Source organism: Muntiacus reevesi, chromosome 20 (genome assembly GCF_963930625.1).
Source record: "Muntiacus reevesi chromosome 20, mMunRee1.1, whole genome shotgun sequence".
NCBI classification, from domain to species: Eukaryota; Metazoa; Chordata; class Mammalia; order Artiodactyla; family Cervidae; genus Muntiacus; species Muntiacus reevesi.
Window position 1 is genome coordinate 45,260,300 of NC_089268.1, and position 27,898 is coordinate 45,288,197.

At 43.8% G+C, this 27,898-nt stretch overlaps 1 protein-coding gene across 1 annotated transcript in view; it reads left to right on the forward strand.

Moving 5' to 3' along the window:
- Positions 1 to 22,594: 22,594 nt before the first annotated feature.
- Positions 22,595 to 27,898, forward strand: part of NEDD9 (neural precursor cell expressed, developmentally down-regulated 9) — a 187,252-nt gene continuing 181,948 nt past the window's right edge. The window contains exon 1 of the mRNA XM_065911882.1: positions 22,595 to 22,755. The gene's annotated coding sequence lies outside the window, so the exon portion shown is untranslated. The remainder of the gene's footprint in view (positions 22,756 to 27,898) is intronic.

Sequence of the window (27,898 nt, forward strand, 5' to 3'; positions counted from 1 at the left end):
ATAAAGGATATACATTTAGCCAAACAAAATTAAAGTACAAGGGTATCCTGACAGAGACTTTCAGGATGACAAAGGAGACAAGTGAAAGAATAACATCCACTAAAAACAAAGCATAGAATTGGCAAGCAAAATCAGGAAGAAATGAAACAAAACTGATAGAGCTAAAAGAGACAGTGTAAAAAATGTAGACGTGAAGATGTTTTGTTTAACAACTAGACTGTACAGAACCAGGGAACTGGAAGATCGCCCTGAGGATTTTACTAGACTGCATCAGAAAAGGCAAAGCGAAATATGATAAAACAGTTAAATATCTTAGAGGGTAAGTGGAAATGTCTAATTTATTTAGTAGAATTTCCCAGAAAGGTAGAAAAGCAATATTTGAAGAGAGATTTGCTAATGTTTTTGCAAAACTGAAGAAAGACATGAGTCCTCAGAGTAAAAATTAAGTCTAAGGACCCAGAAGGATAAATAAATATTAATTACTACAAAGTAACAAATGGAGTGAGAATACCAATCACTGAGGACAAAGGGAGGGGAACATCTTACCAGGACTAGTGTGGAAAGGTGGGCCACTCACAAAGGACTGACAAATTGACAGCAACTGTAGATACCAGGAGATACAAGAATAATACCCTTAAAACGCTAAGTGACATTATCTCAGCCTAAACTTTCATACCCAGACAAGCTACCATTAAAAAAAAAGAGAGAGAAATTAAGGTGGCTTTAGATTCATAAAGAAAGAACAAGAGCGCTTACCATCAACTGATGCTTATGGATACAAATATTAAGGAATGTATTTAAGTTTTAGAAAATGAACCCAGAGGGAGGGCATGGGATTCAGGAAATGGTAGTAGACAACATATTCACAAAATAGGTTGATTAATTTAATGTAATATCAACTATCTTAAAAGCTATTTTAGCAATTTGATGGCAAAGTTTAAAATCTCCAGGAAGTGGTTGTTTAATGAGTAGTTAAATATGCCCAGGAAGTTTGTAAGATTCCAAAATTTCTTGACTAAATTTAGACTTTGGTAAAAATATTATAGTCAAAGATTGCAGATGGTAGTTCAAATAATAGAAGTAATAAAGTTAAAATAATATAAATACTCCCAAACCAGCATACTAGAGAAAAAAGATGCATGGATAGTATTTAAGAGAACCATGGCAACAATAACAATAACAAAAATACAACTTTGTCCAAAAAGAACATAGAAGAATGAAGATAGATATATATGTATATTTGAATCTAATAAAAATAGTAAAAAAAAAAAAAAGTGGTAGAAATAAGTTTAAAGATATCAGTGATTATAGCAATGAAAATGGAATAAATTTGTCTAATAAATGACAGAGATTAACAGCTACTTGCTATTTGAAGAAACCCTAAGCAAAATCAAAAACACAATCACACAGAAGATCAAAAATTACGAGAAAAGTGGTATAAGTCAATTGATAACCAAAGAAATTTTGAATAACAATATCAATATAAGGCAAAACAGACTTTCAGGCACAACAACACTAGTAAAAATAAATTTGGTTGCCATTTCCTTCTCCAGGAGATCTTCCCGACCCAGGGGTTGAAACTGCGTCTTCCGCTTTGTAGACGTACACTTCACCATCTGAGCCACCAGGGCAGTCCTATTGAGTACTACATAATAGTAAAAATAAAAACCCATCAAAAGATAATAAACACAAACACATACTTTAAAAGCTTCTACATGTGCTCCTAAACAATTCATGGGGAAAACCAGAAATCACAATAGACTTTGCAAAATATTCATGTATTTTATGTATTTGGAAGTTGTGATTTTAGACGCATAGAAATATATGACAATTATAAAATATTTGCGAATATTATAAAATATATTTTAAAATATATAAATTATAAAATATATAATATGTATATATAAATAATATCTATATATATAAATTGTATTATATTAATTTTATATAATAATAATTATATAATATACATTATATATATTAATCTATATTAATACATAAACATTATATATAAATTATATATTATATAATATATATAAATTATATATGTTATATATATAAATAAATATAAAATTATATAATATATTCTATATTATTTAGAATAGAATATATAGAATAATAGAATAGAATAATATAGAATAATAATAGAATATATTATATATATTTATATATAAATATATAAAATATAAAATGACAATTATAAAATATTGCTAATAAAGAAGTATTACTTTAAAAATTGTTAAATGTAGCTAGAATGTTGTCAAAGGTTAATATATAACTTTAAGTAAACCAATTAAAAATGAGTGAGTTAAATTTACATCTTACGCTAGAAAAGAAGGACAAACCTAACGAAATTTAAAAGAAAGGAAAAAGCAGAAATTAACAATATACTGAAAACAGAAGCAGTAGAAATGATGAACAGAATCAATACTTGTTTTTTAAACAGATTTTTGCTAAAATATAATTCCCATACCATAGAGTTCACTGACTCGAAGTGAACAATTCAGTGCTTTAGTGTATTCAGACAGTTGTGCAACCATTACCACAAGCTGATTTTAGCATATTTTTGTCCCCCTCAGCCCCTTAGCAGTTACTAGGCAATCAGTCACAAGCTGATGGTCATCAAACAACCACTCATCTACTTCCTTTTTCTCTACAATGTAGTTATCAAAAATCATTCCAGAAGGAGAAGCCCAGGTCCAGTGTTGTCACCGGTACATTTAGCATATGTTTAAAAAAGAAGACCTATCCTTCATAAATTTTCCCAAAAAAGAAAACATAAGGGGACACTTTCCATCTTACTGTACTAAAGCCAGCATTACCCTGATAGCAAAACCAGACAAAGACATCACAAGAAAAGAAAACTCTACATGCAAACTCTATGACTTGACAGGAAGTTTTTGCATCACTTCTCCTCGAGAGTTAATATAACCAGAAGCAAGAAAGTTAGCCATGAAGAATAAGTGATGGATGCAAAGACCTAAGATTTCTGAAAAGAGGTCGTTTTGATTTGCCCACACTGACATAAACTGGTGATGCCCATAGATGGGGCCTCCAGAAATGGGCGTTGGCCTTAGATTCTCTTCCTAGCTACGGCACACTTTGGAAACTCCTCCCTTTGAAGGAATTGCACTAGATTCATAATGGAGAGCAAGGCTATCCCATGCTCAACTGTCGAATTAAGCAAAGTCAGGGTTGATTCAATGGACATGAGTTTGGGCAAACTCCGGCAGATAGTGAAAGACAGAGAAGCCTGGCGTGCTGCAGTCCATGGGGTTGTGAAGAGTTTGACAACTTAGCGACTGAACGGCGACAACAACAGGATTGATTCATTTCCACCCTCAGCGAATCTTTCCTCATGATTACCCCATAGCAACCCAGTAACCCCAGTTCACCTCTTTTTTCTAGGTCACAATCTCTCAAAATCTTTATTTGCATTAAAGTTGAAATGAATGATCGAAATATAAAGAATGTTTCAGTCAGACAATGTGCATTTTATCAGAGATTTGAGTTTACACCTCAAGACTGGAAACGGATTCTTCCTGTCATCAGACAATTAATTGTATAGGGAACAATTCAAAAGGCAGGATCATGTCAGTACAGAGGGCCTCTGGATTTTAATGCAATCCATATACTGAGAATCTACTTTAACTCTGAGGTCAAATTCTAGGTTTCCAGAAACATAAAGAAGGAAGCACTCGAACTTGTGCATAGAGTTCCTGAAATTTGTCTAGGATGGACACAGCAGAAGGGCTCCCCTGGTGGCTGAGTGGTAAAGAACTTGCCTGCCAATGCAGGAGACACAGGTTCAATTCCTGGGTCAGGAAGATGCCCTTGAGAAGGAAATGGCAACCCACTCCAGTATTCTTGCCTGGGAAATCCCATGGACAGTGGAGCCTGGAGGGCTACAGTCTGTGGGGTCACAAAAAGTCTGGCATGACTTGGCAACTAAACTGACCAAGATTATTGAAAACTTCTGTAGATACAACCTCAGAAATATAGTAAATGACTTTAAAACTCATTAGTTTCAATCCATGGGACCATCAAGCAGACATTAAATCTTTTAATGATTTAGAAGATGTTTCTAGTATCTGATAACCAGTCACTTTGAATCGTGAGTATTTGTACCATAATCACCACGGAATGTGTGGCCAGGCCTCCAAAAGCCCTATGTCCCTCATTTACCTCTGAGATTAAGAGCATCCACAAGACAGGCATTGTGTTTGCTCCAGGACCATGCAGCTCTTAATTCCCATTGGCACCATCTGGACTAATTCCACTTTAAGACCAAGTAGGCGGAAGTCTTCTAATCACTGGCCAGCCTCTTATCACAAAGTCAGATCTCTGTAACTACCAGTGACTTTAATCCCACCCTTGCAATGGCACGTAAAGTGTTGGTCCTCAGTTTTTTCATTAGAAAAAGAGAAGAGGGCTGAAATGTAGGAAATCTGTTGAGTCATAAGGTTGAGCTCATGGGTTAAAAACGGGGACAACTAAAATACTACATGAATGGTGGTGTAAACAATTTAAATTGCTATTAATGTCTTTAGGTTACAAAAGTAGGGCATACCCCAGAAGAAAAACAAGAAGGAAGGGAGCTCATATGAAGGTGAACATAAAGATGGAAGCAGAAAAAAGGCATTTCAGCTGAGGATTGTTTCCAAGAGACGGCACTGGGAGACAGCTTTTTTATTTTATTATGTAATAAAAGGAAAAGTGGAGGTTTTTTTTTTTTTTTAATAAGTATCAGGTCAAAGGAGTTTTTATCATGTGTTATGAACTCATTCACAGAGACATCAACATAGTTTAGGACAAAACTGTCTAAAAATAACTTGCTCCATCGGCCTGGGACATTTTTCAGTCTTTTGCCAAGAATCCATTTAATTCATTTTTTTTTTCAGGCAATTTTCTGTGGCTTTTATATCTCGTACTCTTCTATAAAGAAAACTCATACGCCCAAGTGGATGTGAGCCCTGTCATACTGTGAGTAGCTAAGATGCAAAGGCTCATGATGGGATTACTTGTTTCCCTCTGGCCCAGGACATTTATAAAGATCAGTTAACTCAGTTAAGCTACTCTTAAAGCTCCCTTCCTCTCTGTCCCCAAGTTCCACCGTATTTCATTTATGCAGAGAGCTAGCGCTCAGACTCTCTGCCTCTGTGAAGCAGGTAGTGAGTGGGCAAGTTGAGGAAAGACTAGGAAATAGTGGGCAAGTTGAGAGTTCCAGCCAGGGACTCTCAGCCTTGTTGGAGGTTATGCAAGTAAGTATGTGGAAATATTTAAATCTAAAGGGTGAAGCTGGCCTGTCTTCCTTAGGCATTAGTCAATAATAACCCACATTAATGGTAGTCATGTCAGGGACTCCTCCAATAGTCCAGTGGCTGAGACTCCACATCCCCAAAGCAGGGGCCCCAGGTTCGATCCCTGGTCTGGGGCTTAGATCCCACTTGCTGCCACTAAGAGTTCGCATGCCCCAACTAAAGATCCCGCATGCTGCAAGTAAGACCCAACACAGCCAAATAAATAAAGTAAATAAGTAAATAAAAAATAAACGACAAAACAGTACTCATCATATTGTGACCTTGCACTTCTTCACATTATTTATCACAACTCTAATACTTATTGGTGCAAATTTTTAACTGTAAGACTCAAAAGGCCAAGGACTGCATCTGTCTTCTTTGTCATATTAGGAGATATTCAGCACTTAGGAGATAGTCAATCAACATTTATTGAATAAATGATCACCTACTTTATTACTGTCCTTTATATATCTGTCTTTTCAGCCAAAATATGAATTCATTGTTTTATTCACAAGCATTTGTTGAATTCCCACCCTGTGCTGAGGAGTTAAATACTAGGGATGGAGTCACGAAGAAAATAGATGAGGTCCTTGCCTTTGGACATTTATAGATATATTTTTAACTCTGCAGAAACTGTGTTTTTGTTTTTTATATCTCAATTCCTGGCAGATACCAACTATGCAATGCTTGCTGAATGAATAAATGAATTAATTAATGGATACTCTGAACCTAATTATCAGCTGGTCTCTGTTCTTGACACTTTTCCTAATCCTGTGTGTTTGGAATGACCAAAAGGCTGATGACAGAGGAAAAATGGGCCACAAGCCATGGAATTTCTGGCTGGCAGAGAGCTGGACCAAACAATAATCACCCACTAGGCAAAAGTGAGGCAGGAAAGTCCAAGATGAGATATTGGCAAAAGGCTGGAAGGATGATTCTAGATACATGGCACCTGGCAGTCTTGGAGCAAAAGGATGGGAGAAAAATTACAATGTCAGTAGCGTAAGGAAGGAAAAGGACCAATGAGAGATGAGATCTACCCTCTTTTCACTGAAGTATTTTTATTTAATGTCTGTCTCCCACTTTGCATTGTGATCAGAGCATCTCTGGTGCCAATCGAGGCAGCCATGCTTTCTTGGTGAATGAATGAAAGCTCAGGCAGAGTAGGCTCAGAGTCTCAGAATCACAGCTCCTGGAGCGAATGAAGCCAGGGCACCTGTTCCGTAACTCATATCACCCAGAGAACACACCTCCTGTGATTGGTTCTGGAGCGCACCTTCTCCAGATAAGCAGGAAACCTTGAGAGAAGGTTCTTAACCTAGATGTTCCAACCAGTCACCAGCCCAAGACATCCCAAAGCTGTAAAAAACAAAAAGGCATAACACAGGGAGCTCAGCTTGGTGCTCTGTGATGACCTAGAGGCGTGGGATGGAGGCTCAAGAGGAAGGGACTATATGTAGTGGAGGGAGGTATAGGATATAGGAGGGCTGCGTGCGTGCGGGCTCACTCAGTCACTCAGGCATGTCCATCTCTTCTGCGACCCTATGGACTGCAGCCCGCCAGGCTCCTCTGTCCATGGGATTCTGCAGGCAAGAATACTGGAGTGGGTTTCCATGCCCTCCTCCAGGGGATCTTCCCGACCCAGGGATCAAACCCAGGTCTCTTACATCTCCCGCATTGGCATTCTTTACCACTAGTGCACCTGGGAAGCCCAAAAGAAGAGCTATAGGTACCTTAAGTGAAGAGATAAGGCCTTTGGGGAGAAAAAGGAAGCAAAAATTAAGGGCCTCGAAGACATCAAACATAAATATAGGGTAAGTTCTACTGAGAGCAGGTATAATGTTATACCTTTTCTGTCTCAGTAAAAGGTGATATCCCATAACAACTCTTAATAAACGTATGATCTCAGGAACCTGAGTTTGAATCACAGCACCGTTGATTTTGGACAAGTCAGCATCTCGAGGGTTCAGTTATTTTGTCTGGACACGAGCATGTGGATGAGAACCCTCTCCTAAGGTGTTGGGAGAACTAAATGCAGGAATCCCCGTGAAGCACCTGGCGTGCATTATGTGCTCGGCAAATATTAGTTGTTACTGATACTCATGTCAGTGACTTGGCAGGAGGTGTGTTCACCATCTGGGCTCATCTTTGATACCAGAGATTTGGGGGAGAACCAGAGGAAATGCGGATCCCCCGAGAGGACCTCCCTGAGACGTGTCCACGCAGACCTGGGCACCCGGGTGGCACTCCGTAAGTGATGACTTTCCTTCCTTCCACTTGGTCATCTCCCTGTTTCTGTTCAGAGTCAAGTGCACAGTCCTCCCTGCTTATAGCTTCCCTGTGCCCGTGAAACCTTTCCTGGTTTGGAGGTGGCTGAACCCAGCCCAGCAACGACACCAAAGGAAAGTGGTCAAAATGCAAATAGGAGTTTTCTTTTTAAAGAAATGCATATTTTAAGGTAACCATCCACATGCCCGGTTCACATGAGAATCTAATCAAGCACAGATAATGCAAAGTTGTAAAACCAGATTTTTTTCTTCTTCTTCACTGAACATTTTGAGAGCCCTGGGGCTCAGAAAGGCGAGGGGCAAGTTGCCTCCTGGCCTTGCACGCAGATCCGGGAAGGAAGTGAAGTCGAGTACCCTTGGGCCACCTCCTTCCCCTTTCCCTTCCCCATTCTACTCCCCAAGCCTCTGCCCCCAGCTCTCCGGGCACAGAACCGTCCACAGTTTCCCAGCCACAATCTTCTCTCAAGAAGGACCTGAAACTCATTTACATTAAAACACAAATAAGGACCACAACTGAGTGGCCTGAACTACACACCACTCCCAGATTGCTCACAGATAATGTTCAGACTGAACTGATAATGGTCCTTCTAAAAGGTGATTCTCTCCCAGTGTTCTCAACCTCAGGAAATAAGAGAGATTGTCCTATGTTGGTTCAAGAACTACTCAAAGAATTTTATTATTCTGCTTTGGAAGCTGGGGCTGTGCAGCGAAGTCCCTGAACTGGGGAGGACAGGAGGACTGGCTGGAAGTGGGCAGAGAGAAAATGGCTTTAATTTTCCCATGAGAAAGCCAGGGAATAGTGATCAGTAGGTAGCTGGATTTATGAGTTTGGAGTTCATGACAGATGCATGCTAAGTCACTTCAGTTGTGTCCAACTCTTTGCGATCCAGTGGATGAGAGCCTGCCTAGCTGCTCTGTCCATGGGAATTCTCCAGGCAAAAATACTAGAGTGGGTTGGCATTTCCTTCTCAGGAGAGATCCCAGGGCTCAAAAATAGATATAGCAGTCAACATGTGGTAACCAGTGCGGATTCAGTTTCCCTAATCCATTCACTCTTCTAGATGACTATCTCATATCCTGTCCTGTCTCCTTAAACCTCCATCACCTCCTCCCCAGACTTCAGTCTTGGCTGATGACCTTCTTTTCTATTTCACAGAAAAAATACAAGGGTCAGCAGAGGTCATGCGCCCACTCACACCCCCATACCTGTCCCCTGCCCTTCCTTCATCGTGAGGAGCTATTACCGACTTTGTTAACATTTAAAGGAAGCGCAGAGTGCAGGATGGTGACTGAGGTTCAACAAAAGACCACAGGAAACAGTGAAGCTGCTTCATTACCGTGGATCCTGGAGGAAGCACAGGGCGTGGTGCTAGGGCCACAAGGGGCGGTCAGGGTGGGGTGTGGCGAAGAGAGCGATGGGACCTGGGGCACGTGCCTCTATGAGGGTCACGGTGGGAGGGCCCTGGGGTTCCCAGGCGAAGGCCAGATTGGTCAACTCAAACCAAAATGAGTGTGGTTTTGGTGAGCACCACGGAGTCTTATCAACGGGGCATGCGGGAGGACGGCCCTGGGAGACAGGGGAGCCTGCTGATCACGGGCTTGCTGGGGAAGTCAGATCAGGAACTCACACTTGCCTGTGACTCCGCAGGCCGCTCTCCGGGGTGTGGGCTTGTATGTGTCTGTTTAAGGCCCCCACGGGCCACTTGGCCAAACAACATGAAGGCTGAGGCAGCGATGCCGCAGAGAAGTTTAACACACTCTTGACAGAAGCCACCCCCCCCCCCCGCCACCCCGCCCATTGCTTCTTCGATCCCATCCCTTCGTCTTCTTCAAGACCTCCCTCCAACAAGTCACTCCTCTCTCCTCGTGTCATAAAATCTCCCTGTTAGATCGTCAACTGTTGAAGCACATTAGATCTCCTATCCTAACAACAACCACGAAAAGCCTCCCTCGACCTTTTACCTTCTTTGCACTCTCACCCTGCTCTTCTGATTTACAGCCAGGCTCATCTGCCCTGCAGCCTCCAACTTCTCTTCCCCTTCCTTCCCACCCATGGCTGAAACTGCTTGGTCAAGGCCACCGTGGGCCCCGGCATCCCTGACTCCAGCGGGCAGTTCCTGGCCCCTGTCGGACTTTCCTTTCAGCAGATGACCCCTCATACCCCCCCACCCTGTCCCCGGGCACTCCTCGCTGGACTTTCAGGACACCCCGTGCTAACTTTCAGGTCAGTCGTCCTCAGCCTCCCCTGCTGGGAACCCGCCTCTCCCAGCCTCTCCACTTCACATGCCCAACACTCACGTGTCAGTCTGCTTCCCTTTTTGAGCACACGCCCTTTGTGATCTCACCAGTGTTACTGCTTCAAATGTCACCTTCAAATGTCACCCTCATGCCTGTGACACCCAAAGGTCTATCTCCAGACCTCTTCCCAGCGTCCGCCTTTGTATATCCTACTTGCTTCTAGGTGGCTACACTCAGGGTCTAAGAACCTTGTAGAATTTATCCTGGGCTTCTCTGGTGGCTAAGTCAGTAAAGAATCCACCAGGAATGCAAGACATGGATTCAACCCCTGGGTCGGGAAGATCTCCTGGAGAAGGAAATGGCCACCCACTCCAGTGTTCTTCCCTGGGAAATCCCATGGACAGAGGAGCCTGACGGGCTACCCCCTCCCACCATGGGATCACAGAAGAGTCAGACACAACTTGGCAACTAAATCACCACCACCACCACCACCACCAGAACGTAACTTGCCCTAAATCTAACTCTCTGTCCCACCCCACTATGTCCCCGATAGCCTTCCTCATCTTTTAAAATGACCACTCTTTCTTCCACTTGCAAGAGTCCAAACCTTTGGCCTTAACCCTGGTTCCTTTCATTCACTCCCCACATCCAACAGATGGATGATAGTAGCAATTCTATAGAAAGATAGAGTAATAGGGAGAAAAGCGGGAAAGGACTCATTGGCTGTATCAAAACATTTCGGGAAAGCTGAGCACCAAAGAATTGATGCTTTTGAACTGTGGTGTTAGAGAAGACTTGAGAGTCCCTTGGACTGCAAGGAGATCCAACCAGTCCATCCTAAAGGAAATCAGTCCTGAATATTCATGGGAAAGACTAATGCTGAAGCTGAAACTCCAATACTTTGGCCACCTGATATGAAGAACTGACTCATTGGAAGGCAGGAGGAGAAGGGGATGACAGAGGATGAGATGGTTGGATGGCATCACCGACTCAATGGACATGAGTTTGAGTAAACTCCGGGAGTTGGCGATGGACAAGGAGACCTGGTGTGCTGCAGTCCATGGGGTCGCAAAGAGTCAGACATGACTGAGCGACTGAACTGAATGATTCCTAGTAACTGTGATAGTGACACCTCCACCCGGAAGCCTCTCTAAATCCTCATATCCTAGTGCTTATCAATCAGAATACAAGCTGACTGACTTGTCAGTTACCCAGCCATTTAGATTTGAGCAGCCTGAAAGCAGCCTGACTTGGGGGAAGGAAATGACATTCATTGGACAATCCCTATGGGCCTGGCCGAGTGGTAGGTATTTTGCAAATGCTAATATATTTGATCCTCAGAGCAACCCAATGAGATAGGTACGATTTCCCATTTTACATCTGCAGAAACTGAGGTTCCAAGAGATTAACCCAAGATCTTGTAACTGCTCAGTAGCAAGGTGAATACTGGAACCTCTGTCTTTTGGACTCCCTACGAAAAATGTGTATGTTGAGGAATGTTTCTCCTGTCCCTCATGTGTCATCTAGAAATTCCACACTAAGGCTGACTTTTTGGTTTCTTGTCCAATAGTTAATCCTTTCTTGCTGCTAACAGAACTGAATTTTCTTTGTGTATGGGGCAACCCTGTGCTTCAGCAAAGACTGAGCCCTCTCCTAATCCCCAGAGGCAATATTTGACTAGCCTAAGCAAATGATGCCCATCTCATTTGTCATGCTGCTTGATCAGCTGAGGAATAGGCTTGAGATGCAATTCTGCCTCCCAAGACTTGAGGGCACATCTGCTGGGGAGTGGGACCCAAAATGGAGGCTATTTTCATTTGACTTTTTTATATACTTATTTGCATTTGGATGTGGTTGAGAAGGTACTACCTAGAGCTATTGCAGCCACTTTGCAGTTATGAGGGAACCAACTGCCTGAGAATAAAACTGACATGAAGGTATTTCTTGATCTACCCCCAGATTTCTTGCTTAGGGAGGTAATAAGCATTTATTGTTTCAAGTCAATTTAAGTTCTATCTTTACATTATTTGTAGACAAAGCAAACAATATACACAATATATTGAGTATATATTTACTCACTGGTTTATCCCCAGATCGTAACACAGTGGTAATTACTCAAAAAAAAAAAAAAATGTTTTGTTTGCCTGCGTGAAGAATGTTGTGTGCTTCAGAGTAAAGATGAATGAATTCAATGAATTATTATGGGGTACAGAAAATCGAGGTGACAACATGCCACTGGCATTCTCTCTAAAAGCACAAGAGGAGAGGAAAAAGAGCAAACCACGTAGAAAAAGCCCTGCTCGTGTGTAACATGGTGACATCCCAAGGCCTGTCACCAGGGGAAAGTATTTATGCTAAGACCTCTGTCAGATGGCCATTTCCTCACATGTAATTCATTGAAATTTAAAATCAGTTTCTGTCCCTGGTTATCGAGGTCCAGACTAAAGGGCAGCCTAGGCTGTATTCTCCGTCAGGAGGTGGCCGTGTTTGAGATTTGTGTTGGCATCTCTGAGCTGTGACCACAGCACACATTTTTGTGGAAACTCTGCGTTGAAACTTCCGCAGCAGCATTCTTCCATGAGGAAGGGGGGTAGTGGTGGCAGGCTTCGGCACGCCCAAGAGGAGTTTTCTCCTTCTGAAACTTGTTTCGACTCATTCTTTCCAAATTAATGAGATCACTTTCCCCTTTCAGAGCAAATGCAGATGGAGAAACAAAAGGGTGAAAATTTAGAAACTTCAGGGTCCCCTTTCCAAAGCCTTATTTCGCAAGGCCCTATGTGGTTTGTGGGAGCAACTTGAGGTCCTGGTGACTGATAAATATGATACAATTTTAGAACTTTCATAAGCCTGTGTGGCCTCCTTGTCGAAGATCAGCAATTAGGACCTTAAAGAACTGAAAGCAATTACCCAAATCGTTTTTGAAATGTCCATATTCAGTATTAGTTCTGGGCACTGTTCTCTTCCCCTTGTTCAGCCCCTGCTTACACGCTTTCATTCAGCAAGATTCATTCCATGTACCCAGCATTCATTCACTGTCCCCAGGGGTCCACAGGGAAGGTATTCCAGCCTTGGCTTTAGAGAAAAGTCTCTCTGTGTCCACTTGCTCATGGCCCTATTCTGAAAGAAGGGACCCAAGGTGATTCCTTACATACATACAAATCATCACATTTGACCCTGTCATCCTGGCTGATGGAAATAGGAGGGGGCAGTTTTGAAGATGGCCATCCATAAACTGACCAGCAGCCGAAGGGAGCCCTTTATGGGACAGGGATGTCCAGGGTCCTGTAGTGACCAATGGACTCCATCAGATCCTTTCTCTTAGGAAGCAGGAAGGTGACACCCAGAGAGAAATACAAGTGACAGAAGGGTTCAAAAACCAAGAGATTCATGGAGAGGAGGCCGTGGGCTAAAGCCATGAATCCGTAGAATTTAAGATTAAGAAGCTGAGTGGGGCATTGGGGGAGGCTCAACAGGGTGTGAGAAGTGTCAAGGTCCAGAAACAGGCAGTGGCTTCCTGCGGTGCTGTGGGCAGCTGTGGCCGGGTGTCGGTGAGATCCTGGTGTCTGTAGACGGAGGACAAAGTGCCAGTTCCTGGGAGGCTCGTCCCTTATGCAGGCTCTTTGCTGTTCTTCCTTACGTGCCTTTATCATACATCTTCATTCACTGAAAATCTGATTGTGTCAAACTCTTGCCATCTGAAAAAACTTAACTACTATTTAATATTTACAAACTTTGTGATCTTGGGTAACCTCCTTGAACATTAGATGTCCATTCTCTATGTGTGAATGGCCCCCAACATGTCCCTGTCCTAATTCTAGGAACCTAAGAATATGTTCCTTTGTTGTTATTGTTGTTTAGTCGCTAAGTCATGTCCAATTCTTTGCAACCCTATGGACTGTGGCCCCCAGGCTCCTCTGTCCATGGCATTGCCCAGACAAGAATATTGGAGTGGGTGCCATTTCCTCCTCCAAGGGATCTTCCTGACCCAGGGGTCAAACCCATGTCTCCTGCTTTGGCAGGCAGATTCTTCACCACTGAGCCATCCAGGAAGCCCTATTTTACATCACATGGCAAAAGGGATTTTGCGAGTCTGACCTTGAATCGGACTGCGTATTATCCATGAGAGTCCAAGCTAGTCGCATGAGTCCTTAAAATAAACTAGGAGAACTTTTCCCAGCTGGGGTCAGGGAAGAGGTAACTACAGAACAGTTACAGAGATTCAACATTACTGGCTTTGAAGATGGAAGAAGGGGCCAAGGAATATGGGCAACTTCTAGAAGCAGAAAAAGGCAAGGAAACAGACGCTCCCCTAAACCTTCCAAAAGAATACAGCCCTGCCAACATGATGACTAGCCCAGGAGACCTGTGTTGAACTTCTAACCTCCAGAATAAATGTGTTTTTGTCTTAAGCAATTAATTTTGTGGTAATTTGTTACAGCAACAGTAATAAACTAATGCACTATAATATTGCCCTACATATATATGAAAAACATTTAAAAGAATTACACATTCCAGTGTAACACTGGTTATGTCGTTTTTTTTAAATTATTTACTTCTTCTATGTTCAAAAATGAGCATATGTTCCTTGTGTTATAAAGAAATTATTTTGTATACTTTCAGTAAGATTTATTTGGTAAACAGTAAGTTCAGCAAACATTTGTTGAGGGTATTTTGTGTACTCCTCATTTAGATCATGCATATACTTTGGTCTTCGTTAGGCCTCGTGTAGTGCATTGTGGCAGAGCTCAAGGTCATGTTGATAGGGCTCAAAATCTACTGAAGAAATTTAAAAGGAGACTCTGTGATTTCACAATCCATCAGCCTCACCTGAAGTCTAAAAACTCTTAGGCTCGTTCACAACCTACCCAATGTCTACAAGGGAGGACTATTAACTGGTATTAGAGTTACGAGTGCAGCAAATGAGACAGTGAGACTCCTTGGAAGGTACTTGTGACCCACTTAAGCAAAGGAACTTGGCTTTGGTGAGCTAAAAGTGCAGAGCACCCCCGCAATACCAGTTCTCACTTGAGCAAGAATTTCTCAATCCTTATCACGACTAACCATCTTCAGGGCTTTGAATGGCCCTAAACCTAATTTGGCATTTGGACAGGACAATAGGTGCTTTGCATGACTTGATTAGAAAATAATGCAAAGCTGTTCCCATTAGGTCACTTTGATCCGTGGCTGAGCCAAATTCCCTGGACAGGCCTCCAGCCAAAATACACCCCAGAGGAATGAAGGAAATAGAGCAGATTTCAGGAGTAGACATCTTAGCTCTTTTCATCATGTCTTTATTCATCAGATATTTGTTGGGTATTGTAACCCTATCCCCAAATGCCCATGTGCATAAGAATTACCTGGGAGGGTTCCACTCTCCAGAGAAACTGATTCAGCAATTCAAGGACGGGGCCCGGGGATCTATATTTAACCACCTGGTGGGTGATTTTGATGCAAGACTTCTACAGACCACTTTGCAAAATGTTTGGTTTGGTCTCCAAAATGAATAAGGCACAGTTCCTCACCATCAGGAGCCTGGAAGTCCAAGGAGGCAGGTATACTATGGTGATCCTATGTGATGAGCATAGGAAGAAAGAAAGTGAAGTCGCTCAGTCGTGTCCGACTCTTTGTGACCCCGAGGACTGTAGCCTACCAGGCTCCTCCATCCATGGGATTCTCTAGGCAAGAATACTGGAGTGGGTTACCATTTCCTTCTCCAGGGGATTTTCCCGACCCAGGGATCGAGCCCGGGTCTCCTGCATTGGAGGCAGACGCTTTAACCTCTGGGCCGCTAGGGAAGCCCGTGATGAGCATAATAATAGTAGTTTTAGGGTCAGTGAATGGAGGAAAGATTCTCTGTCCAGGGAGGAGCAGTCCTGAAGGATGTTGATGAAAAGACAAGGAGGAAGAGCATTCTGGGTGGGGGGCAAGCTTTACAAGCCCCAAGTCATGAGGAGACGTGAACTATAGGGAAGAGTGAGCAGTGAGCGTGACTCTGGGTGCAGATAACAGGAGAGAATCTGAGAAGAGCTCATGGGTCTCGACTCACCAACCAAGTCATTTCATTTCATTTTGTAAGCAACAGGGAGTTGGTGGAGGTATTTTTTTCTCAGTTTTTTGTTTGTTGTGTTTTGGGTTTTTTGGCTGCACAGGGTTTTAATTGCAGCACGTGGGCTTAGTTGCCCCACCACATTCATGGAGAGTCGGGGGCAGAAGGCTTGCCCCAGATCTACGTGGGAGCAGAGGAATCCATCCAGAGAGAAGCAGAGTGAAAACAACGTGTGAGGTCCAGTGGTGAGACCTCGGCAGCAATAAGCAGAGGAGGTGTGCCGAACCGTGAAGGAGGTGAACCGAGATGACCAGGGTCCCCCTGCTAGAGGGTCTGAGGGGAGAGAGGTGATGGGCCATTGTGAATGCAGCAGAGGCAAGTCGTCGTGATGGCTTTGGGTTTCACCCTCTAGGATGCCATGGATGATGGTCGCAGGGACTTATTGCATGCAGAGGGCAGGATGGCAGGAAGGCAGTGAGGAAGAAGGGCTTGGACCATGTGGGAGTGAAGGCATGCAGGGTAGACAACTCTTTCAGGAAGGCTGAGCGTCAAAGGAAGGATACCCCATAAGAAGGGTAGTATTAGGAAGGCAGTATGTATTAGGGTCCCTACGAGACAGTGGGCAAAAGACTTGTGCTGATAAGATAGGAAAAGTGGTGGTAAAGATAGAGGGACGAGTTGGATTTCTTCTCAGAATTTCTATTGTCTTAGAGTAAAATAATTATGTAAAAACTAAAGGAGAAAACAAACAGACATGATAGTCTTAAGCACCAGGAATAAGTAAAAAATATTTCTAAGTCTTCAGAGTAGGATTGTCTCAGTATGGGACAGTGGCATAGAGGCTGCTCTAGAGTTAGAAGAAGGAAATGCTCAAGGAAAAGGAAAGAAAAAGAACCAGCCATTGTAGAGAAAAGAGTTCGTAAATGATCTTAACACACGGCAGTCCCTCCCTGGGACTGGGTCGTGATCAGGGCAGCAGACCTGCCTCAGGAGTTGCATGATTGGACTTGGTTTTTTGGTTAAGTGATTGTGTAAGCAGAAAGGAAAATCCTGAAAAATCACTTTATCAAATGACTGATCAACCTTTGGTATCTGATCTGGGAATCTCTACTGAGGGGCAAACCAGTTGGACATAAACCCACCTTTCTGTGTACTTAGAAAACAAATGATCCAAAGTCAGATAGACAGAGCAGTCTAATCTCTTTAGGCATTGAAGACAGCAGTGTAATTTTATTCGGTATATTCTCACGAATAAGATGTTGTTTTCAAAGTCCTATTTCATGTGAAACCAGAAGAGCAGTTTGCAGAGTTCCTTCAGAAACTGAGCTTAATGTGACAGTTTCAGTCTTGTGTTCTGTTTGTGTAGAAGAGCACGCTCAAGGGTGAGGTTGCACACGTGCACACTGCAATCTGAGAGTGGTTACGTATATTCACACAAGCGCCTGGCACACAAATGTCTTGGAAGAACACACATTGAACAGATAACAAGGGTTCCCTGTGGGCAAAGCCTAGGAAGGAACTGAAATGAGGGCTGATGGTCAGAAAGCACTTTCGTTTTACCTGCAAGGTTAGTTTTTTACAATCTCAACGTATTAGTTGCATATTTTACATTGATTTGTAAAAAAAAAAACCAAAAAACTAACATTGCAGGTAAAACTAAAATGCTTTCCAACCATCAGCCCTGATTTCAGTGATTTTTTATTTTTGTTGGTTTTTTTTTTAAATTTTTAGCAGCACGGTGCTTTCTTGGCTGTGTGGGCTTCCTCCAGTTGCAGAGAACAGGGGCTGCTCTTCGTTGCCGTCGTGGGCTTGCTTCTCTCTGCGGTGTGCTGCCTCCTCTGCGACGGCGTCTCTTGTTGCGGAGCACAGGCTCTAAGCACGTGGGCTTCAGTAGTTGCAGCACACGGGCTCAGTAGTTGTGATGCACTGGGCTTAGTTGCTCCTTGGCATGCGGAATCCTCCCAGACCAGCGACTAAGCCCTGCACTGGCAGATGGATTCCTTCCGGCAGGCTCCTCTGTCCATGGGATTCTCCAGGCAAGAATACTAGAGTGGGTTGCCATGCCCTCCTCCAGGGGATCTTCCCAACCCAGGTATAGAACCCAGGTCTCCTGCACTTCAGGTGGATTCCCTACCATCTGAGCCACCAGGGAAGTCCTAATTGTATGTTTTTAAAATTAATTTAAAAATTATGGCATAATCAGCACTAACAAGATTTTCCTAATTATTTTTTGGCAAGTCCAAGGTGGTTATCATCTAGTAGAGGAGTAGGGGACTAAGTTGTCAGTCTTGGAGAAAGGTTGGTGTTTGCCAGATGCTTAAACACAACGAATGCCTCCAATAGATCAGAATCTTTTATGTTTGTCATCACTTCTCTCTTAAAAAGAATTCAGCCTTCCTTCCTTTTGCTCTTCGTGGGACCTATGTTTCTTCAAACAACTGTTCTGTAAGCCGAAACAATGGTTTCATCTCTGAAAATGTCATTTTCTATCCTAATGATAAACATTTGTATTAATCCAGTGGGAATGCTTGAAAGCAGAATTCAAAGGATGGAAGGATGAGCTGAGGATGAGAAGCTGGATGGGTGAAGGAGTGAGGTTCTGCAGAGATCATGAGGGATAACGAGAGAGCTGGAAGCAGCATGTCACCCGCGCAAGGCATGAGCTGAGGGTGGGGCTCAGAGCTCTGGAGAGTGAGGAAAGTTTGGGAAGAAGACATGACGGATAGGAGGAGGTGGGTAGGAAGGTTCATGAGCTGTAGAAGGGCCTCGGTTGAGGTTATTTCCAGAAACAACGTGGTCTTTGTTAACTTGCCCCAGCGAGTCTGGGTAGCTCTGAAGTATGAGAGAAATTAAGTAGATTGAACTTCCACCTGGGACTGGAAGTGGGTGGACACCCAGAAGAACAAAAACAAGGAAATCAACACTAACGGATTGCTGAAATAGCTTTCTGTGGGGTTCTGGTCGCATAAGAGTGCCACACACCAGGGCTTGGCTGATGGACCGGCAGAGTAGAAGGCATGGAAGACAAAAATGTCCTGTTACAGGAGAGAGAAAAGGAGGGTTGTAAGCACCAAGAGAACAAAAGAGGAAGGTGAATAAGGTTCATTTTGTCATACCTAAAAGTGAAGGAAGATATCTCACTCTTTGTGACTGTATAGACTGTAGCCCACCAGGCTCCTCTGTCCATGGAATCCTCCAAGCAAGAATACTGGAGTGAGTACATCATACCTACTAAACCGAAATTTCTCTTAGGGAAGGAGCGGATTTTCATTCATTTTTTATTTATCGTAGCACTCGTTCCATAAATGCTTTTAATATTGTGAGTGAACCAATTAATGGGAATAGTGATCTCACTAATATCCCCACTCTGCTATGAGTTTTCTGAGGACAGGCCCTATGTCTTGGGAACCGACGCATCAGTCAGGTGCAGGGGCACTCGGGGGAGTTTGCAGGTCCATCATAGTTACTGAATGGACAAATGAGCTGGATCCTTCTGAGGTCTGATTTCTTCATCTGAAAATGAAAACCACAAGACCAACCCCCAGTCCCAAGAAGGGAGGAGGCATACATTTTAATACTAGACAACTCTGCTCATAAAACCTGCCAAACCAACTCCTGAGCATATTCATTTAAATTCCTCAGTGGGCAGCTGACTCCCCATGGCTAATACTGTGTTATTTCGAGGAGGGAAATGAGTCAAGCCAATGGAATCATAAATACACACACAGACAGACACACACACACACACTGAGGCACATCTTGACCATAGATTTTTTTAAACTTTTCATCCTCCTTGGACCAGACATCCATGACAGATTCAAAACAGTTGCCAGGAGGTTGGCTACTGCCTAACAGGTAGTTATAAACCATTCTATGGCACTGAGATTCCAGCCGAGATGGCACGAAGAAGCTAATTAAAGCAGCCAAGAAGACTGTTTACATTAAGAGGAAAATGTAAACACAGTCTTCACTGGATACAGTGATTAGAAATAACACTTGTTTGTTTTTTTTCACAACCATCTGTGGTTTGTCAAAATTTTGACATGTGGCATAACCTGCCACTAATCAAAACAGAGGAAAACAAATGAAAAAAAGAAGAAGACAGTCTAAGACTGTAAGTAGGAAAACAGACATAGAAAACTTCTATCTTTCCAAGTAGGAAAAGCATTTAGCATGTTTTTCTAAAACAGAGCTGATCTGTCTTTGGACAAAGCTGGAGCTCCTTGGTTTGCCTTGACAGATGTGACTTCTCTGTCTTCTGTGGAGCTCAGCAGTGGGGGGTCAGGCAGCTCAGAGTGGGAAAAGAAACCCTGCGGATGCAGATGAAATAACAGAGTTAAGGATAGCCAAGTCGCCAAACTCAAGGACTTTATTTAAAAGAAGCTGAAGCTTAGTTTTGTCTTAGTATATCTAAGGTGTCATTGACTTACAGAAACAACTCAATGGCATTAATCTTCAGGTTATATATTTTATAACTGGAAAGTATTTTCCTAAGATTTAGCATTTGAATTTACATGGCATGGACATCTACTACAGAAAATACTATTTATTGATAACATACTTTAATGATATGGGAAATGCATGGAGAAGCATTTGAAAAAATTATTTGCTGTCTCTGCTTCTCCTCTTCCTCTATTAATTTGTTATGAAAACTCTACACTTACAGTAATAAGTGTAGAATAATTCTACCTCAGATCTGGAGCAGGTCCCGATATATAGCACATACTCAAGAATTTTTTTTTAAGGAAAGAGAGAGGGAAAAAAAAATGGAGTAACTTAATGATATTTGTACCATGAAGACCACTAAAATATATAAAAATTAATGCTGATATGTACACATATAAAGATTAATAGAGACCTTCTTCTTGTTGCTGTATTTCTAAGTCCCAGTTGGATAAGGCATTGAGCTGAGTATTTCTCTGTTTAAACGTAGCATCCGCTTATGAGCAGAGGATTCCATATCCTGATTCAGGCCAGCTCAACGTTTACAAATAAATGACATGGATCTGAGTTTCAGAGAAGTAGTACAAGAACTTGAAACAAAACAAGAACAAAACAGAAGTCACAAGAGTACACCAGACAACATGAGCCATGAGCAGAGTGTGAAGATGAGGGGAAGGTCAAGGACAGCCCTGTCCTTGCCTGGGAGATGGAGCAGGCAGGAGCAGAAACAACAGACACCATGATCATTTCAGACTTTCGATTATTCAAACCATCTCCCTCTCCCCTTTCAATCCTCTATGCCACCAAGTCATCTGCTAGGCACCAGCAAGGGGTGGGAAGTGGGGAAAAAAAGGAAAAAAGTAAAGGACTGCACTTACATATAGTTTGCCACTAATTAATAATGGTAAGCACACATAACGCTGCTTACTTATTTATTATTCCAGGTGCTCCTTGAATACTCTGCGTATACTAACTCCTTCAATTCTCACAGCAGTCCTTTGATTATTTCCATTTTACAGATGAGGGAGTCAAGGCACAGAAAGATCAAAAGTGTTTGAAGAGTAAAGTCAAGATTCAAACCCAGGTGGTCAGTCTCAGAGCATATCCCCTTGTCTATCACTCCGATGCCCAGCTGGGAAAAGACCCGGATTGGGGATGAAATACTTTCACATTCCCTTTCATATGATCAGATCTAGCTTTCTGTGTGTTCAGTCACTTCATTGTGTCAGACTCTTGCCACTCCATGGACTGTAGCCCGCCAGGCTCCTCTGCTCATGGGATTCTCCAGGCAAGAATACTGGAGTGGGTTGCCATTTCCTTCTCCAGGGGAATCTTTCCAACCCAGGGATTAAACCTGCATCTCCTGCATTGACAGGCAGATTCTTTACTGTCAAGCCATCTGGGGGTTTCTGTATCACATGGTAAATAGAAATGGTCTGTTTGGTACCTAGCCCCCAGCATAGAGTACAGGTTCAGTAAAATACTTGTCCAGTGAAAGGATGTTTCAGGTCAATTTATAGTAGAACTCTTTAGAACATATTGATGAATTGATGCTTTCAAACTGTGATGCTGGAGAAGACTCTTGAGAGTCTCTTGGACAGCAAGGAAATTAAACCAGTCAATCCTAAAGGTAATCAACCCTGAATAGGCATTGGAAGGACTGATGCTGAAGCGAAGCTCCAACACTTTGGCCACCTGATGCAGAGAGTCAACCCATTGGAAAAGACCCAGATGTTGGGAAAGACTGAAGACAGAAGGAGAAGGGGGCGACAGAGGATAAAATGGTTGGATAGCATCACCGACTCAATGGACATGAGTTTGGGCAAACTCCAGAAGACAGTGAAGGACAGGGAAGCCTGGTGTGCTGCAGTCCACGGGGTCACAAATAGTCGGACATGACTTAGCAACTGAACAACAGAACATATTGAGCTGATAAAACTGCAAAATCCTAAATTAGTAGGTCTTAAATAGCCTAATTTTTGCCTCAGTGCAGCCTAAGAAGGTGCTTGTGCCACATAGAAAGGATATTCCACAGAATTTCATGCACCAATAACCTAAAGATCACCTCTGTTTCTCAAAACAGCGAACAGTGTAGATCAGAACTAGATGGCTCACCTGCCACTATACAACCAACTCAGTGTATCAGGAGGTCTGCCAGAGGAGAGAGAGGAGAAAAAAAAAAAAAAAAAGGCGCAGAGAAAGGAAATGAACTGAGACAACATCACTTCTCAGCAACCGGAAGGAAAAAGACACAGAGGCTCGCCACTGGCTGTCTACCCGCGGGGTCGCTCGGTGGGGCCGCGCTCACAGCGGCCTGCAGAAGCGGGTCTGGTGGCCGCAGCCAGAAAGAAGCACAGCCATGAGGCAGGACTGAGCCGCCACCTCCAGCCCGAGGACGCCAGGGCGCCCCGAGGGCCCCACCAGCGCGGTTCCGCCCCGGGTGAGTCCCCGGCTCCTGCTGTGGCCTGAGGGGTGGGGCGGGCGGCAGGCCCGCTCAGACTCTGACTTCCTGAGCTGGTGTCAGGCAGCTGCGCTGCTCCCCGCCGTGGGCACCCTCGTCCGCAGCTGCTGGGAGGGCCGCCACATGCCGCCGAGGGGCAATGCGTGGCTCCCGGTCTCCTGCAGGCTGACCCGGAGACGCTGGCTTACGGGCAGCTTCAAATCGATGTGGTTCTGCATTTCAGATCTTCCTGGGTGGGTGCTTCCTGGGTGTAAGGGACGTGGCTCCTCCCCCTTCCTGCTGTCAGAGTTTCCCCTGCGCTGACCTGAGCTTTTACTTTTTCTAAATTATTTCAGACCCTCTAAGTGTGGGCTGTCACAGCTAATGGTGGATCTGAGTCACTTATAACGTGGTGTTCGGCCTCTGTGGGAATGACTGGGGGACAGGATGTGGTGACTGAGAATCACTCAGTGAGTGTCTAGACTCTGCCGCGGACCGGCAGTTAGCATCCCCTCTACGGGGTTTGGAGACAAAGGACACTGTTCTTCGTGTCCACATCCTTGCTTTTCTCTGTTTGCATTAATTCTTTGAATGTGTTCGTTCCTTCAGTTGCCTTTCTTCCTCAAAGAACTGGAGGCCACCTTTTTATCTTGCTGAATTTATTAATACTTCAAAATGAGAACACACACAACTTGAAAGGGGGAAAGGCCTATCTAAAGGGGTCAGGCGCTGTCTAAAGCTGCCAGGAGGTTGGTGAGCAGGCTGGTCCCGTGCAGAAGTGAGGGTGGGGGGCTCTGGTCCTTTCAACTCCTGCTTGGAGAGCCCCTCCCTTCCCCCCAGAAGCTGGTTTCTCGTCCAGAAGTGAGTGTGCGGTAGGACCATCCACAGCAGAGCCCTGGGAACCAGCCAAGCGGTCTTCTTCCTAGTTTGTGTTTGCTCCCAGGTTTGCTTATTTTTTGGATATTCCTCTTCTAAGAATGGGGCAGAGGGGAGCAGTGGACAGGGCAGGGTCAGAGCCCTTTCATGTGAGAGCTCCACTGTTTCTCGTGAACTAGTTCACTAAATTATTGAACAAGTGTCTAGTGAGTATTCACCGTGTGGAAGCCACATTTAAGTCAGTAAGACGGAACAAAACTGACATTGCCCTGCCCTCCTCCCCTCCCCGCCCACAAAAGCTTGCCATCCAGGGGAGAGGCAGGCGTTGACTAATCATTACACAAATGTGATAAGGACCAGAGCACGTAGGGGAGCCTGATCTGTCTGGGAGTCAGCGAGGTTTCCATACACGGGGACCAGGAGAACTGGAAAACACGTGCACGAGGCAAAGCGTTGGCTGGTGCCAGGCGGGAGACCAGAATTGTCCGGCTAAATTAAGGTGTGGCCAGAGGAAAGAGTAGAGTGGCTCAACAGGAGTCCGGACAAAGAGGCAGCGCTGAAGATGCTGGTCCTTCTAAAATTGGTGGAGACACTTGGAGCATTGTCATCTGATGTTCATTTTTAAGGAATCCCCTTTTGCTGCTGTGTGGAGAATGGATGGGAGGGGTCACACCCACAGACAGGGAGACCGGTTAGAAGTCTGATGAAGTCAGCCAAGCAAGGACATCAGTGGGAATCCAGACAAGACGAGGGCGTCTAGTGAGTATTCACGGTGGAGACAAAATAGAGAGATGATAGACAAAATAGACAGATAGAGAGGCATTGAGAAGGGACAATCAGCGGGACTTGGGGGCAGACAGGAAAGGAGATCCCGCGGGCAGGGTTGAAGGTGATCCCCGGGGTCCTGGTTGGGGCTTCCGAATGGATGTTGATGCTGCTCACTGACTCTAGAAGGGTTAATGAACATCCAGGCCTGGGATGAGTTCTCTTGGATTTTGGAGGGCTTTGAACACATCTAGGGGCAGATGTCAGCCAGGCCGTTGACATGCTGGCCTAGAGCCCAGAGCAAAGGCCTGGGGATCCTTAGTATATACATGTTAATTGGTGCTATTGGTTTGGATGAAATATTTTTGAGAAAGACCATCAAATGAGAAAAGAGGGGGTGGCTTAGGATAGAAACTCAAGAAATCCTAACATTTAAACAGCGAGAGGAGTGTGAGCTCTCTAAGAAGACTAGGTACTTTCTTGAAAAGTTAGAAACAGAATGACCACATATCCTAGCAATTCCACACCTACCTACATTCCACTCCAAAGAACTAAAAACAGGGACTCAAATCAGTACATACACATGTGTTCATAACAGCAATATTCACAATTGCAAAAAGTAGAAATAGCTTAAAAGTCCATCAACAGATGAATGGATAAATAAATTCTTCTGTAACCATAAGATGGAATATTATTCAGTCACATGACAGAATATTGTGTGGGCCTGCATGCTCAGTCATGTCCAACTCTTTGCAACCCTATGCATTAGAGCCCACCAGGCTCCTCTGTCCATAGGATTTTTCAGGCAGGAATACTGGAGTGGGTTGTCATTTTCTTCCCCAGGGGATCTTCCTGACCCAGGAATTGAACCTGTGACTCCTGTGTCTCCTGCATTGCAGGCGGTTTATTTACCACTGAGCCATCGGGGAAGTCTTGATAGAATATTATTCAGCCACAAAAAGGAATGAAGATCTGATACATGCTACAACATATGTGAACCTCAAAAACATTGTTCTAAGTAGAAGAACACAGCAAGGAGATCAACCCAGTCAATCCTAAAGGAAATCAGTCCTGAATATTCACTGGAAAGACTGATGCTGAAGCTGAAACTCAAACTCCAATACTTTGGCGACCTGATGTGAAGAACAGACTCATTGGAAAAGAACCTGATGCTGGGAAAGATTGAAGGCTGGAGGATAAGGGGAAGACAGAGGATGAGATGGTTGGATGGCATCACCAAGTCGCTGGACACGAGTTCGAGCAAGCTCCAGGAGTTGGTGATGGACAGGGAAGCATGGCATGCTACAATTCATGGGGTTGCAAAGAGTCAGACAGGACTGAACAACTGAACTGAAGTAAGAGAAAGCTAGGTCCCAAAATGCATGATTCCGTTTAAATGAAATCCTGAGAATGGGGACATCACTAGAAACAGAATGGAGATTGGGGGCTGGGAAAGGGGGAGGATGGGGAACCACTGCTTCACTGGTACAGGGTCTCCTTTCGGGGTAATCCAGTTGATTTGGAACTAGATAGAGATGGTGGTTACCCCACATTGTGGATATATTGAATGCCACTGACTTGTTCTCTTTAAATTGGCTAATTTATGTTGTGTGAGTTTTAGTTCAATATTTTTAAAATGTGGTGGGGGGAGGAAAAAGACTAGAAAAGTGTAAGCAGAATGGCAGGAGGACAGACTGTTTGACTTTGGTCAAATTATGTAACTTCTGGTGCCTCTTCCTCTATATGTAAATAAGGGGAAATTAGTCACTATCGTGAAGGGCTGTGGTAAGGATTAAACGTGATTTTTTTTTTTTTTTTTTAACTATCTAGCAGAGAAAGGGTATAGCAGAAGCAGTCAGAGTTCTGCCTACATTCTTCAGGCCTCAGCACAACTGAGCTGACTTCTAACAGCCTGAATCTTTATCTCATGACCTAAGGACTCTCTCCAGGCCAAGTAGAGCCACTTCCATTGCTCAAAGGCAAATGAAAAGCCCCAGGAATTAACTCTCTTATGGACTATAGATATCACAGCTCCATTACAGTGGAATACTCTTAAGACCATCTTTAGTTCAGTCACTCAGTTGTGTCCAACTCTTTGCGACCCCATGGACTGCACCACGCTAGGCTTCCCTGTCCATCACCAACTCCTGGAGCTTGCTCAAACTCATCTCCATTGAGTTGGTGATGCCATCCAATCATCTCATCCTCTGTCTTCCCCTTCTCCTCCCACCTTCAATCTTTCCCAGTCAGGGTCTTTTCGGATGAGTCAGCTCTTCACATCAGGTGGCCAAAGTATTGGAGTTTCAGCTTCAGCATCAGTCCTTCCAATGAATGTTCAGGACTAATTTCCTCTAGGATGGACTGGTTGGATCTCCTTGCAGTTCAAGGGACTCTCAAGAGTCTTCTCCAACACCACAGTTCAAAAGCATCAACTCTTTGGCATTCAGCTTTCTTTATAGTCCAACTCTCACATCCATACATGACTACTGGAAAAACCATAGCCTTGACTAGACGGACCTTTGTTGGCAAAGTAATGTCTCTGCTTTTTAATATGCTGTCTAAGTTGGTCAGAACTTTCCTTCCAAGGGGTAATCGTCTTTTAATTTCATGGGTACAGTCACTATCTGCAGTGATTTTTGGAGCCTGAAAAAATAAAGTCTGCTTCTGTTTCCATTGTTTCCCCATCTATTTGCCATGAAGTGATGGGACTGGATGCCATGATCTTAGTTTTCTGAATGTTGAGCTTTAAGCCAACTTTTTCATTCTCATCAAGAGGCTCTTTAGTTCCCTTGGTATCTCTAATTTTCTTGAAGAGATCCCTATCTTTCCCATTCCATTGTTTTCCTCTATTTCTTTGCATTGATCACTGAGGAAGACCGTCTTACCTTTTCTCAAATTTTCCTCCTAGACTTAAGCCCCCATTCCCATAGTGGTAGCTGACTTGGTCTTGTGCCCTTTCTCATTTTCTTCTCTTCTCTTTTCACTCTTCCCTCCCCCCAGCATTCTTCCTACCCATTCAAGGGTCCTGGAGGGGAGGGCCCTTCTCATCTCCTTGTGAGATTCCACTTGGAGAAAGGACCCAGGCCCCAGAACCGGGGAGGGTCCTTTAAACCCAGCATGTCCTGTACAAAACTGCATCACGTGAAGATACCTCCCACACTGAATCGCCTCTACTCCCCCTCTACCTTCTGGCCTCCCCATAACTCATTTGATCAAAATTTCCAAAGTGTGGGACACAATAAGTGGGTATGGCAACCAACACCCAAATGTGGCATTTAATCACACTGAGTCACTCAACTTTGTCATTGTGTCATGGAGAAAGATCTTTTCCATTTCACTCTTTTCATCCTTTGATGTAGGCCTGATCTGAAGACCCATCTAACTGTGACCATTTACCTTTTCCACAAAGAGAAAGTAGACCTCAGGCTACGAGCCATCAGCAGGCAGTGGTAGCTAGCTAAAATTTAATAGCACAATTTTGTCTTCTAGTAACCACAGTGGT